This window comes from Vulpes lagopus, chromosome 1 (genome assembly GCF_018345385.1).
Source record: "Vulpes lagopus strain Blue_001 chromosome 1, ASM1834538v1, whole genome shotgun sequence".
In the NCBI taxonomy this organism is placed as follows: Eukaryota; Metazoa; Chordata; class Mammalia; order Carnivora; family Canidae; genus Vulpes; species Vulpes lagopus.
This window is the reverse complement of record NC_054824.1, coordinates 91,610,522-91,625,338: the sequence shown is the minus strand read 5'-3', so window position 1 is coordinate 91,625,338 and position 14,817 is coordinate 91,610,522. Positions and strand designations below refer to the sequence as shown.

Here is a 14,817-nt window from a genome sequence, read left to right as displayed (position 1 = left end):
ATAATTTCTTTTAAAAGATTTTATTTATTTATTAGAGTGTGAGGGGAGGGAGGGAGAAGCAGACTCCCTGTTGAGCAAGCCTCCTAAATGGGGCTCAATCTAAGGACCCTGGGATCATGAACTGAGCTGAAGGCAGATGCTTAACCGACTGAGCCACCCAGGTGCCCCCTCCCATAAATTTTATACTGTACTGATGAACGAACATCTCTAAACTTTCCAGTGTATGCTAAAAGCACTTGACTTCAAATAAGAAAACCTAGTCAAGGCTTGACTTTTCAGCTCATTAAGTAGGTGAGATGCTTGCCCTTTCTTGATCTCAGGGTCTTTCTCTATGAAATTTGGACATAATACATATTTCAGTAGTTTTCTCTGAAGTGAAACTGTGTTGTAAAATATGTTTGCTAAATTTTCATCTTGTAAAGTGTTAGTGTATTGTAGACCCATCTCAAGATGTTTGTGCCCCTTAAAAGGGGCCAGCTGAGGCATTGACAAATGAGGACTTTCACATAGGAAACCTCTTAGAGCCAGAAAGATGTTAGAGTAGAGGAGAAATAAACCTTTTTTGGGGGCAAAGTGTTGGATTAAAAAGAACACACGGGTAAGTGATATGTAATCTGATTTGAAAGAATATAATTCTACCAAATACGATTAATTTGTTTGGAAGAAACTATAAAAATCAACAAATGTTACAACTCTTAGTGTAATGGTACACAGTTAGAAGGAGTACTGAAATTTTATACTTGATAATATTCTATTTATTTTAAAAGGTTTTAATACAAATAGAAATATTTCCTTGAGACAGAGTACTTGACTCTAGATACTTGAAATATTTTTCACAAAAGTATAAAGAACATATTTGAATGTATGTGGTGAGGAGAAATTGTAACTTGCTAATTTATGCCATTTTAACCTTTATAATTGTCATACTTCAATTTTTTTTTTGCATTATCTGTATAACTTGTTATAGCTATAACTTGTAGGTAACTATGACTTGGCTTTGTAGGTAGCTATGACTAAGGCTTTGTATGGAAGAGATTAACCCCATCAAGAAATTTAAAAGTTAATTTTCTTAAGATGTTTTGTGTTAAAAGAATATTAAGATAACTAGGTGTTCTTTATAAGATGCTGATTTTTAAAAACCTCTTAAAGTGATATTTAGTATAATAGCGTTAGCATTGAACAGAATGCTCAACATTAATGTCTCTTGGAGTCTAATCGTGCTAGGAAATCATAGGGAAATTTGAAAGATTCAAAAACAGATCTGTGCAACAACATGAAACTTCAAAGTTTATGTGTTTATTATTTGTTTGTGTTTACCAGTGCACGTGAGCCCAGGTTTTCTTAACATAAGGGGCATGTGCAGTTTTTGGGAGCCTTCAGGTAACTTCTTCAAATAGGTATGTTTAGATTGATCAAAATAGCAATCAGATGTGGCACATTTCAGGAAAACTGGATGATCATTGATCCTGAATATTGCCACTCCCCCCACACACTTTTAAGGGCCAACAATTTCTATTAGATTGTTCCATTTAGTTAATGGGAGAATGTTTTGTTTTTTTAGGTTAAAGTAACCTTACATTTTTCTTTTCTTTTCTTTTCTTTTTTTTTTTTAAGATTTTATTTATTCATGAGAGACAGAGAAAGAGAGAGAGAGAGAGAGAGAGAGAGGCAGAGACACAGGCAGAGGGAGAAGCAGGCTCCATGCTGGGAGCCTGATGTGGGACTGGATCCCAGGACTCCAGGATTACTTCCTGAGCCAAAGGCAGATGCTCAACGGTTGAGCCACCCTGGTGCCTCAACCTTACATTTTTCAAAGACCTTCTTTATATGAAAAAAGTAGAAGTATGATATTAGGGTTTTTATAAAAATTGTCTGACTATATTGAATTCTAATTTTATTTCTATACAGCCAATTCTTAAAGACTAACTGGTGTTTTGTTAAATTTTTTAACATGTTTGTTGGTCAGTGGTACTTCAAGGATAGTCTGCATTTGGCCTGTGGTAGTTCTGATAGCAGCAATTAATCAACCAATATAAAAGTGTTTATCTGACACTGACCTTGTGCCAGATATTATGGGATTAACAAAGCCCCTTGAGCTGGTCAGTCAGTACATTTTAAGTGATTACAACCTTGAGGCCTGTCTTTTGTCTGAAGACTGAATGCTGGGCATAGTTTGCGCAAAATGGATACTGAAACATCAACTCAAGGGTGTTCCTTTCCTATTTCCCCAACCAATTGCCAGATAAATCCTCACAAATCCACAAAATCCTAATCCATTTTGGTGATCTAAGATGGTCACTATCTAAAGAGATGGGTTCTGGAGTAAGCTCAGGGGCAAAAGAAACCTTAGGAGTTGGAAAACAGGCTTGAGAATTTTCATCTAATCTCTTTAACGTTTATGGATGCAACATAATGTACTAGATGCTGGGGATGTAAAGATGAACAAAAATGGGGATTCTCTTCTATGAGATGTTACAGGGTAGTGAGGAAACAATGAGAGCCATCAGGACTTTACCAGCATCACATGCAGAGCTTTTGGGGACACAGAGGATGCAGTCCAACTCTGCATGAAGGAAATAGACTGATTTTTCCCCCAGTCCTTTTAAGTGAAAGAAAACCAAAACAAAGCAAAACAAACAAACAAAAAGAACCCCAGCCTTTGGATTTAGACAGCAGCCATACAGGAGAATAATGTGGATTCAAAAACCAGAACATGTTATGTAAAGGAACTCAGAAGTAACCTTGCAGGAGCATAGGAATTAAGATTTGCCGAAGGAATAGAGTTGCAATTTAGTAGTTGAGAGAGACATTTTGCTGGGCTCTGATACTTTCCGAGGTCAATGCTTTTCATTCTGCCTATATCAGGTCACCAATGAGAGTTGATTAAAATCATCACATTCCCCCCCAGGGGCAGATAACAGTTATTAAATAGACAAGGAGTAGACCCCAAATTGTATCATAGGCCAGGTTTTTGCCATTTTCCTTCTTAGTATTCCTTTACTGGATAAAAATTTTTATAAGTTTGTTTTTATTAGACTAAGTGCCTAATAAAGTTTATAAGTTTATAAATGATTAAGATTTTATAAATGTAAGTTTGTTTTTATTAGGCTAAGTGCCCGTCCCGTCCCCCCAGTGTAGTAGCTGATAGTTTTTCGTGTTCCCAATTTCAGGCGTCCATGTAGTTTCTCCATTCTGCACATTATTCTCTTCCAAGGACTGTCTTCCTTTCTAGCTTCATCCCTGCAGCCCTCATTCCTGTCATCTCACTTAGATTCCCAGCTCATTGTCTCCTTGTCAGGGTGGCCCTCCAGGCTAACTACAGAAAAGGTTGAGTAATGGTGAGAATAAAAGTGCGGTGCCCTCATTATAATCATTCTAAGAGAGGCAGTGCACGGTAGTTCATATAGTTCAGAGTATGAGCTCTAGAGTCAGGCTGCTTAGCCTCAGTGCCAGATCTTTCATTTCATTGCTCTGGAACCCTAGGCTTTCTTGGACAGTCTTTCCTCATTGAAAAAATGTAGTATCTATCATGCCAGAGGGTTATAGGGAGAATTAGATGAATTAAGACATGTCCTACCGTAAGAGCTCACAAATGTTAGTTATTATTTAGTAAATGCAAGATTATAACTGGGGCAGTGCTAAGGGCACTATTCTTGTTTATTTATTTTAAAGATTTATTTGTTTATTGCAAGAGCGGGGTGGGGGTGGGTGGGCAGAGGGAGAGCCAGAATCCTGAAGCATGCTCTCCATTAAGCTGGGAGCCCAACACAGGGCTTGATCCTAGGACCCTGAGATCATGGCCTGCGCCCAAATCAAGTCTGTCCAGATGCCCCAGGACACTATCTCTTTTAATCCCAACAATAACCTTATAGAAGCTGTTACTGTCTTTTACAGATGAGGGAATTGAGCCTTAGAAAAGTTAAATAACTTTTTCAAGGTCACATGGTCTAGATTCAGACTGAGATCTGCATAATTCCAGAAAGCCCCCTGTGTAGATGAAACCCTGATGGTCTGTGGGAATCACAGGATTGGTTGGGGGTCCTGCCACAGCTTCTCACTATACTTTTTGTTGATTATATCAGCAGTTTCAGTGTGGTTCGTACATTTCCCAGGGAACTTTGCCGGGCCATCCATTTGCAGGATTGAGTTCAAGTTCTGGCTTTCTTGATTTTGAGCAAGTCCCTTAAATATTTTTGAGGCTCAGGTTCAGGATCAAGTGAGACTACAATTATAGTAGCCTCATAATAATTCATGGGATAAGGTGCCTAGTTTATCATATGGACATTTTAAATAAAACAAGTACTATCAATTAGCTTTTTAAAACCTTATCTTCCTTTGATGTTATTTGAATTGTGTTTGCTACTTTTGAAAGTGAGAGGTTTATTTTGTGCTTCTGGAAGTGAACCTCAGGTTCTAGGGCACTAGATGGAGTAGTAGCCTGGAGACCAAAGCTTTGGACTACCAAATAAGCAAAAACATTTAGTGAGTAGAGAATTAGTAAAAGTAACATGCACCTGTGTGTTGGTGATTGGGAATGGGATGGGTTTGATACCAAAATGAATGGGCAGGGGGTCATAGCTAAGAATGTTAGGCCTCACCCTTCAGTGAAACTGTGTGATGCCAGCTCAGACTGAGGTTTTGGTGTGTATACAGAGTGATATCTCCGTGTACATTATTCAGCCATCCAGCCATGTTTATGATCCAGAACCTAAATGACCTCTCAGAATAAGTCACCAACTTGATGTATTTCATAAAAGACATACATTCTTGGCTTAAACAATTTTTATCAGAATTAAACAGATCTAGTTGGCTTTTTGCTGATTTCCATACGTCATAGCAATTAGAATGGAAAAGGGGAGCTTCACATAGACACTCACTGGGGAGAAGTGATAGGAGGAACCTGACCAAAAGGGGAAAACATCCCTTTTCTCTAAGTGAAGCTCGTTCACTTCTGAACTCTTCTCAGTTTTGTAAGGTAGTTTAGGAAGGTAAGATTAGCCTCTTTTTATAGGGAAGAAGGTTGGAGCTCAAGGAGTTTCAGTACCTCAGCTCACAGGCTGGCAATCTGTGATCAGTGGGCCCAGAATTGAACAATATCTGCCACTTTGCTGGCAGGAATCCAGAGAGCCAGGTAGGAGGAGCATCAGAGGTCTTGGGGCATTATATGAATACCCAGCAGGATTACAGTTAGTGAAAATTGCGTGAGAAACACTCATAAAAGGTTAAATCATTTTGGTGTGGTCTAAGACGAGAATGAGTTCCTCATTTTGAGAAGATTTTCATTTATAGTGACTTAAAATTAGGAGACAAAACTTGTGGTACTAAAAGAAGAACCATGGGTAACTGGGAAGCCTAGTTGCTCAAAGCGGCTCATTTCCTGAGGTTCTAGGTCTCTCCTTATCCTCCTCCTCTTCTTTTTTTAACTGTGTAGTGACCCTTCAGAGGTGCTTTGGAATGAAGGGTGACCAGTGTAATGGTCTTTAAACATTTTTGCTCCAGTAAGAATTTTGAAAACTGTGGATTCTCTCATTGACGTTTAAATTTTTTGTCATAAGTTTAACTCATTTGCTAATGGTAAAATTGTTGTTGATTATAAGTATTGAGATTTCTTTTTTTTTTTTTTTAAGATTTATTAATTTGAGAGAGAGAGTGTGGGAGGATGTGGGGAGTGGCAGAGGAAAAAGGAGAGAGCCCATCTTAGTAGACTTCCCACTGAGCAGGAGCTTTCTGCAGGGCTTATGACCCTGAGATCATGACCTGAGCTGAAACTGAGAGCTGGACCCTTAACCCACCCTGTGCCACCCAGGCATCCCAATATTGAAATTTCACAGTAAAATTGTTCTATCCTCCTTAAACGTGTTTATTTGAATCAGACTCTGTAGCTATATAAAACTAGCATTATCCATTTACAAACTACTCTTCAACAGTCTGAAGTTTTAGAGAGTTAGTTTTTCTTCTTGAGGTCTTTATTACTACACCTTTCTCACCAAATTTTTATCCTTATGTATTATTATGCTTAAAAATCTATATTTTGGATGACCTTATATTCCTTGTAACAAAATTTAACTTACTGTTACCATAAGCCTGTAAGTGATTTTTTTAAAAAAGCTATCATTACAGTGATTTCTAGAACACAGTTGATGAAAATAACGTGTGTGAATAACAAATTAAGATAAATAATAAATTTCCAATAAAATTGTATTTTTCTATTATCTCTAAATGTGTTATTGGTGCTTTACTTTGTATTCCTATATCAGTGGGTGAGACTATTCATTGCAGAGTTTACTATGTTTTTCATTCTTTTTTTAATGTATATGCTGTAAAATTTTGTTGACATAAATAAGTTGAAGATGGGAGTGTTAATATAGCAGTGTCACTTAATTCTTTGAACTTACGAGTTCTTATTCAAAATCTCAGAGACCTGTCATTTAAAATTATGTTTAATGATTTCTCAGCTGACAACCAAATTAGATCCTGCTCCAAGTTTATTCCAAGCAAAGAATTGGCCAAGCCACCTGAGCCGTTCAAAGGACAGTATTTAGGGCCATATACTTTTTCACCACCAGTATTTTTCATTGCCCCCTTGTGTCATGCCTTGTGTTTTTCCTACCCCAGCATGAGGTTGGTGATGGCTGAGCTATGTGCCTTGGTTCCCTACAGTGGGAGTAGGGGGATGGGGAAAGGGAAGGTGAGAAAGGGGAACCTACTCTCTAGGGCATTCTCAGCACATCAGTTCTAGGAAAGTGTGCTTAGAAACATTGATCTGGAAATTGATTTACTATCTTTGTGCCTGTGTACTCTTCATACCCTTTGCCAACTTTCATGTACTTCCGGGAGTTTGCCCACCCGAATTTGAAGACTGTTGTGCTAGTAACCAGTATATTGTTGGTTCATAATTCGAAAAAAAAAATTTCCCTATGTGCACACGCATAGGTGCCCACATATGTGTCCTTTAAATTTAGAACACCACTGACCAAGATAAATAGCTTATGTTGTTTAGGGTCATGTCATAGGTATGAATTGCTTCCATACATGGGTTTATAAATCATCCTATCTTGAGCATGAATCTACACAATCCTAATTCTCTATAAATTCTCTCCATTGGGATTAACGTTTGAAGTGCCTGTAACTTTTTTCCCTATAAATCTTTTTCTGGTCCTATTCACATTTACTAGTCCTTTGGCAAAGCATATCTTAAATAGCTCCAAAGAGGGAATTACTTGCAATTCTGAGTAAACAACAAAGAGTTGGCCACATTAGATTGCTTTTTTGCTCCTGGCTTTTTCCTTTCGGGTATCAGTTCATAAAATTACAACGGTACAAGAGACCTCAGATATAATTTCTATTAACTCTTTCCTTTTACAGAAAATGAAACCAGAGGGATGAAGCCGATTGTCCAAGGTCACAGAGGTGGTATTAGAATAGCAAAACCTGTCTCCTAACTCCCATTATTACACCCTTCGCTACATCACACCTTCTGTGCCTTTTGCTAAATTGCATTTCTCACCTCGGTCCTGTTTAATATTATTTCTCCTGGGGACCGCCTAGCTTTTTGTCGACTCAGCATTATTTTTTAAGCCAGAGAGGCATTTGCTTTTTCCTGGAAGACTTTTCTGAAAACAAAAATACTCCTTACCCTGCGGCAAATACTTTCTGCCACACAGGAGGGGCACAGGAGGACGGCCCGGCGGGCCTGGGGCCCTGCGCCCCCTGGCAGTGGCACCGGGGGAGCGAGGGGATGTTAGCAGGTCAGGGTGGAGGTGGATTGGCAGGGCGGGGGCGGGGGGAGGTGGGAAGCTTACATCATTTCCCTGCAACTGGGCTCTGGCGGGGCTGTGGGGCCTCACTTTCCCCTGTGTGCTAGTTTGCCAGATTGACAGAGATTCCTAAGAGAAAGAAAAGGTAGGGCGGGGCGGATGTGTGCCCCATTCCTAAATCTGTGCTCTCCCGAGGGAAGTGTCAGTAAGTGGCTGCAAGGCCACCCTCCGGCCGGGCTCCTTTCGGCTCCTTTCTGCTCCGCCCAGACCCTGCTCCCGCCGCCCGCCCCGCCGCTTCCTGCCTCCTGAACGCTGCCCTCCTCCAGGCTGGCCCGCTTCCCCTGAAGGCGCTGCACCCAAGTCGGAGTCAGGCTTTGTGGAAGTATTGTTGGTTTGGTTCTCTTTGGGGGACAGAGAGGGAGGCAAGAATATTTAAAAAAAAAAAAAAAAAAGAAAAGAAAAAAAAAAGAAAGGGACAGACTGAAAAGGCAAAAAGGCAAAATCATCATGAATTTTGTTGTCCCCTCGTGCCGGTGGCATGACCAGCTCTGTAGGGCATCTCTGTGACAGGGATGTGCTTGGAAACCGGGAAGGTGACAGTTCCCCCCCCCCCCCCAGCAGCTGCCCAGATGTGTGGAAGGTACTTACCTGCTGGGGTGGCCACACGGAGGGGGCGCAGCTTGTGCTAAAATGTGAAATATGCGCCTGGTCCCCACACCAGGTCCCCCGCGTGCTCGCTCAGGCTGCAGGCGTCCCGTCACATCTGCAGCCTTCTCCCGGGCTCTTTCGGTGGCCACTGTCTGTAAACAAGATGGTCTTTAATACCCCCCTCATTATTTACGAACCTCATGACTAAGATTGAGAGCGACTTCCAGTAGCCCCCAGCAGCTTCAGATTCCTTAGGAGCTGTTTGCATTGGCATATAACAAAAGTAAAAGGAAATGGTTGATGATTCGCTGTAACCTAAAGTGAAAGTTTTATTAAAGTTTTAGAAGGTGTGTTACCTTTAAGTTAAGAAATGTGGAGATGAGGGGGTCTAAAATTTAGAAGCATAACCCCACTCGCAGCAGTGAATGGCTGACCCTCACTGAGGCCAGAAGGTTTTGGAACACCTGTGGATGTGTCCTTTCAGAGATTAGAGAACCTGTAGGAACACTTCTGTTCGGTGGTCAGAAGAACAGGGTTAAGAATATAACCAACGCTGAAGGAAATGTGGAGAACCTATATATTTGTTATGAAAAATCCAGGCTATTGTGTTATAAAACATTTTAGAAAATATTTAAAGTAGGAAAATAAGACATTGTATCATATACATTGGCTAAGCTACCAGTGGCCGAGACCATTGAAACTACAGAAGAGAGTTTCTGCTTGGAATTAAAAACTTGAGAAGTCTTGAATGTTAGCACGCTTTACATTTATTTTATAAAACTTTGGAGTTTAAAAAAAAAAAAAAAACTTTGGAGTTTATCAGCTTATAAAGGTGCTAGTACTGTTGTCCTTTTCCACAAAGATCATGTACTGTGTTTAAATTGTTGAAAGCTCTTATTCACGCATAGAAGAGGCTAGCTAGCTATTACAGCCCAACCTGAATTCTTCCCTTTTATAGAGACTGTGCCATTTAAATTCATTTCTTCTCAGAAGTTTGCAAAGAGCGCTAATCTTCATGATCATAGGGGATATTGTTAACAAGTTAAAAAGTATAAATGGTTCTAGAACAGGAAAGATCTGGGAAATAAAAGGCTTCTGAGAAGGAATCCTCTGTGTGTGTGTGTGTGGGGGGGGGCCCTCCCCCCGCAGAGGTGGCCACCCTGATTGTATTTACCTTGGTCATTGTCAAGTGTAGCTGCACATTAGAAACCCCCCGGAGAGCTTTTAATACCTACTGGTGCCCAGGTCCTCCCCCAGAGATTCTAATTTAATTGGTTAGGGGTGGGGCCTGGGCTTTGCTAGATTTAAAACCATTCCCAGGTGTTTCTAAGGTGTAGCCAGAGGTGATAACAGTTGCATTCCCTGAACATCCGCAATGCTGAAGCAGCCTGTTCTGTTTGGCTTCCATTGGTCTCAACCCTGGATCTCCTTTGGTATGTGTCCTCTTAGGTCTGAACTTTGTCACCAGCAGCTCATCAGATACTGTCATCTCTCCCCCAAGACTTTTCTTTTCCAGACTATCTACTCCTTGTTCCTCCAGCCTCCAGGACTTGTTTTCCACATCCTTTCCCTTTCTGGTCATTTTCTGTCATGGAATTACTCATTTATCAGCATCACCCTTAAATAGGGTGCCATGGGCCCTGAGCCTATCACTCTGGGTGCGTGGTGCCCAGCACAGGATGCAGAGAACACAGGGAAGCTAAGCTGTAACTCCCTTGTTCTGGACACTGCAGTCCTATTATCAGTGGTGAAGATTACGTTAGTTTTTTTGGCAGTCGTGTCACACTGTTGACTCATGTTGAGCTCGAAGTCAGCTAAAGCTCTTTTCACATGAACTGTACTTAAGTCAGGCTTCTCCTACTCTATGCTTGCAGGGTGGGTTTTTTTTTTCCCCGCTATATTGCCAGAATTTACATGTATACTTGTGAAAAGTAAGAGGAAACCCCACTGCATCAGCTGTTCCACACAGGGAGAGTGATGTATTCAAACCGAATGCCAGAAGTTTATTATGTGCATCTAGCAGTGATCTAGACCATTCATTTGGATCCACAGTTAAATTTAATCTTGTTAATTCAATCCATCTTTCTAGCATTCCTTCTGATTGATTACTCAGTGCTTGCTGTTCAAAGTTTAGAACCCGTTTGAATATGCAGCCTGTTTTAATGTTTGCATTCAATACTTGGTCAACTGCCTTTTCCAAAATCAAAATATATTATATGCATGGCACTCTTCTGAACTATTTGTGTAATGTCTTTATCTTCAAAGGAAATGTGTTGAATCTGTCATAGCATGCTTATTTAATGATAGAAATAGAAGAAAATATTTTGCAGATGAGCAAGTGACTTGTCTAAGATCATACAGTTTGCTGATGTCAAGACTAGAACTCAAATCCAACTCTGCTGGTACCTACTTCAGTGTTCTGTGGATGAGACCACAAATACTGAGCCATTTGTCATTTTGGGTAGGATTTCAAAGGAAACCAAAAGGAATTCAAGCCTCTGGGTGCTTCACTGCTCTTTTGGGTATTTAATATTTAATCCCTTAACATATAACTCAATCAACTCCTGATTTGTTATTCATTTAGTGCTCTGCCCAAAGCAATAAAAAAGAATAAAATGACTAGCTGGCATTCCTAAATTAAGTACAGAGAAGAGTATTCTTAGGGGTTTGTGCATTCCACCTCCCCTTGGGAAGTTCTTCCTCCCAACCTCTCCTCCCCCAACACACACACACACCACAATTGATGCTAGACTAGTATCCCTCTGCTCATGATGAATCAAGCATGGGAAGTTTTTGTATACTAATGGAGTGGTATATATGACTAGTCTTTGAAACTTGCAGATCAGGAAACTGAGGCACAGGCAGAAAAGACTTCTGTGCTTAGGAGTGTATATAATATACACGCATACCTAGCACATAAGACACACTTAGTAAATACCTGGTACTACACAGCTTTTTTCAGTATTTTTTCTTTTCCACATAGGAATTGGATTTTACCTTTCTTTTTCCCTAGCTTTGCCCATAGGCACTCATTTCCTTAAAACTGTCGAAATGGAACAGATTTTTCAAGAATATCTATTACTTTAGAAATAGTAAAAGCTCAGATAACCAGGTTTATTTTTCCTGCTTTTGACTTATAGGAAAATAAGCTCCTTTCTTCCCCTTTAAAAAATTGATTCTAAACAATTTATTTTAAAAAAATAAAGAAGAATTTCCAAAGAATTAATAGCCTAGGGCTAATCTGTATACATCTAGCCAGAATGCCCATATCGTCTTTAGGGTCCAGTGAAAACTAATGCTCACAACAAGACTGACCCTAGTATATGGTAAGACCTGCAATCACCAGTGATTTAATTAGTTCACTATACTGTACTTACTATAGCAAGAAAATATACTTTAGTACATTTTAGAAAGGGTCTCAGTGGCAGTAGTTGAAACAAAAAGATAATAGGTAAATATTTACCTATTTATAGGTAAATATACCTATAAAGGTATATACTAGGCTACTCCTTCAGCCTTTTGGTTAATATAGGTTTGATTGTATGTCCTCCTTCACAGTTTGGAAACACCTGGTTTTATTAATAACTTGAGGCCAGCAAAATATGAGCAGTAATACTCTGTGAAGCTGCACTTTTAGAGCATCCTTGCTGCTTTTTCACAGTAGTCCCCAGTGTCTGTTTTCTGTTCTGCAAGCGTATTTTACATTACTTCAGTTAATAGTGGTTGTATTTTGCTTGGCTGTTCTTCTTATCTCATATCCTGCAATCCATTCTTTGAGATCCTTCAATATTTCTATGCTTTATAATGATGCTTTTAACCAGATGGTTTTAACAGGAAATGAAGATTAAATGTACACAGAAACATGAACCATGTACATATGGGCCATACAGAAGCATATAGCTGAAAACTAATATGACAAATAGATGAAGGTATGATTACTAGCGGAAACAGTTAATTCTTGAGCTCTGTACTCAGTACAAAGTATCTGTATTTAATTTGAAATCAAAGATGGGATATCAGCAAAAAATGAGATTGAGAAATACAGATTGATTACAATTACTTCTTTTTAATGATTTATTTATTTGAGAGAGAGCATGAGTAGGGGTGGGAGGTGGGGAGGAGCAGAGGAACAAGGAGGCTCCCTGCTGAGCAGGGAACCCCACACATAGCTCAGTCCCAGGACTCTGAGATCATGACCTGAGCTGAAATAAGATGCTTAACCTACTGAGCTACCCAAGTACCCCTATAGTTATTTTTTATTGTAGAATTTTAAAAGGTAGAGATGTAAAGCGCTAACCTCTAAATCACTAATTACAGAATGCGTATAGATATGTCTTCCAAAGTTTCATACAAATTAATTTTTTTTTTTTTAATTTTAAGTAATCTTTCCACCCAACGTGGGGCTTGAACTCACGACTCCAGGGTCAAGAGTTGCATGCTCTACAGACTGAGCCAGTCAGGGGCCCCTGCCTCAAAGTACTTTTTTTTTTTATTTAAGATTTTATTTATTTACGTATTCTAGAGAGTACAGAGGGGGGCAGAGGGAGGAGACAGAGAATCGGAAACAGACTGCACTGAGCAGAGAGCCTGATCTCATCACCTGAGCCCATTCCAAGAGTTGGATGCTCAGCTGACTAAGCCACCCAGGTGCCCCTCTAACAAATTACTTTTGGTGTAGCATATCCCAACAGTCATTTTCTTTAGTGTTTTTTTCTTTATTGTTTTTATAACTACTAAGGCTGGGTAGCACTTATCAGATTTTGATTATAAGTAACAATTTATTTCTCTTAGCTCTGGAGCCTGAAGTGTGAGATCAGGGTGCCAGCATGCCCACGGGAGGGTCCTCTGCTGAATTGCAGACTTCTTGCATCTTCATATGACCAGGGCTAGGGGAGCTCTTATTTATTTATTTATTTATTTATTTATTTATTTATTTATTTATTTAGATTTTATTTATCTTAGAGAGAGCACAAGTAGGAGCAGGAGCAGAGGGAGAGGGAGAAGCAGCTCTGGGAATTCTCATTTAAAGAACACGGATCACAATCATGAGGGCTCCACCCTCATGATGTAAGCAATCCCTCGAAGGTCCCACCTTCTAATACCATCACATGGACATTAGGATTTCATGGGGTGGGGGCATTAGGATTTCAACATGCATTTTGAGGGGACACAAACATTCAGAACTTAGCATTCTGATCCTGGCCCCCTTAAAATTCACATCCTCAGATGCAGAATGTACTCATACCATTCCAATAGCCTCCAAAGTCTTAACTAGTTCTTACATCAACTCTCAAAGTCTCATCTAAATATTATCTATGTCAGATACGGGTGAGATTGGAGCAGTGATTCTCCTGAGACAGACAGGTGGGGGGTATTCTGACTTGTTGAAACCCAGGTGATATACTCCCCCTTTTGAAATCAAGGAAGGAGCCCTGGTAATCTCTGAATTACCTTTGGAGTTCTTTCCTTGTCTTCAAAAATGTTGCACAGTTGAAGCAGTCTAGCTCTATAGTCCCCTCCTATAAATTCTAAGTCTGACAACCAACCTTCATTCATTCCTGTCTTCTCCTTTAGTTCAAATTGTTATTTTCCCTTTCAAGATGACTGATAAAATCCCTGGTTCACACCCATCCTAATCTCCTTATCAGGAGCTCTCTTGGCCACAGTTTTCATGGTCTCTTCCAAATATGCTTGCTCATTTTTTGTCATAAGGGTAAACCAAGGCCTTTCCAAATTTTAAACTTAGGCTTCCTTTTGATTTAAAAATTCCATCAAGTTGTTTCTTTCTACTTGCATTTTACTATAAGCATTCAAGAGAATCCAAGCTGTACCTTCAACACTTTGCTTAGAAAAAGTTCAGCCAAATTTTGTTGCTTACAAGTTCTATCTTCCATAAAATACTGGGACATGAGCATAATTCAGCTGCATCCTTTACTAAGGCAAAGAAGGCCTTTCTTCCATTTTCCAATAACATTTCCTGATTTCCATCTAAGACCTCATCAGAATGGCCTTGACTGTCCTGATTTCCACAAACATTCTGTTCAAGACCACTTAAGTGTTGTCTAGGAAGTCTGAGACTTGCTGTCTCTTCTTTCCTTTGGAGCCCTCACCAAAGTTGCTTTTAATGCTCTGTACACAGTAAGGTAGGCTTTCTCCAGCATGCGCTTCCATACTCTTTCAGCCTCTGCCCATTACCCATTTTCAAAGCTACTTCACAGTTGAAAGGTATTTGTGGTGGCAGCCCCACACTTTGGATACTAGTTTTCTGTCTTAAGTAAGGCTGGTATGACAAAAATAACAGACCGGATAGCTTATAAATAACAAACTTTGAATTTTCACAGTAATGGAGGCTGCAAGTTCAAGGTTGCAGTCATAGTTTATGAATGACAAAGCTTCTTACTAGGAGAATTTC

The 14,817-nt window shown here is 39.8% G+C and overlaps 1 protein-coding gene across 8 annotated transcripts in view; it reads left to right on the top strand.

The window, feature by feature from the left end:
• Positions 1–14,817, top strand: part of BBX (BBX high mobility group box domain containing) — a 271,785-nt gene that overhangs the window by 65,846 nt on the left and 191,122 nt on the right. The window lies entirely within an intron of this gene.